Source organism: Prunus dulcis, chromosome 6 (assembly GCF_902201215.1).
Source record: "Prunus dulcis chromosome 6, ALMONDv2, whole genome shotgun sequence".
Lineage (NCBI taxonomy): Eukaryota > Viridiplantae > Streptophyta > Magnoliopsida > Rosales > Rosaceae > Prunus > Prunus dulcis.
In genome coordinates, this window is record NC_047655.1 from 14,204,100 (window position 1) to 14,204,923 (window position 824).

Consider the following 824-nt stretch of genomic DNA (forward strand, 5'->3'; position numbering starts at 1 on the left):
GTCAATATAGTAGTGTTTCATTGCTGGTCTTTTCACTTTATTATATGTATGATTTTATAGTGTGTGAGATGGATAAGTCATGGATGCATGCGGATAGAACATCGAAGGCATACAAGTTAGGTGTGGAAGAATTTTTGAATTTTGCGTAGAAAATCTTGGAAATACAACTCATTTTCTTTGTCCATGTGTTAAATGTGGGAATATTCGATTGTTTGGAGTTGGAATTATAAGGGACCACTTATACTTTAATGGAATTGACCAAAGCTATAAGATTTGGATATGGCATGGAGAACCTTGGGAATGGACTATTAATGCTAGTAGAAATGTGGAAGCAGATGAGCAAAGCAGGTTCAGTTTTGTTTCTGAAGAAGTAGGGATGGATGATAATGATTTGGGCGATATTGGATTTGATCCTTATGAGTTTGCCAATGTGATTGGGGATGGAGATCAACCCTTGTACCCTGGTAGCAGTAAGTACACGATATTGTCGGCTTTGATGAAGTTATATAATTTGAAAGCAAAACATGGGATGAGTGATGTTTGTTTTATAGAATTATTGATACTTCAAGGAGATTTGCTTCCAGAAGGAAATACACTACCTTCCTCTATGTACGAGGCAAAAAAGATATTGTCTGCTTTAGGGATGAGTTATGAGAAAATCCACGCATGTCCCAATGACTGCATCTTGTATAGGAAGGATTATGAGATTCAACTAATTGTCCTACTTGTGGTATCTCAAGGTGGAAGGAAGGCAAAGATTCAATCTTGAAAGAGGGTGTGCCAGCGAAGGTGGGGTGGTATTTTCCTCCAATTCCAAGGTTTAA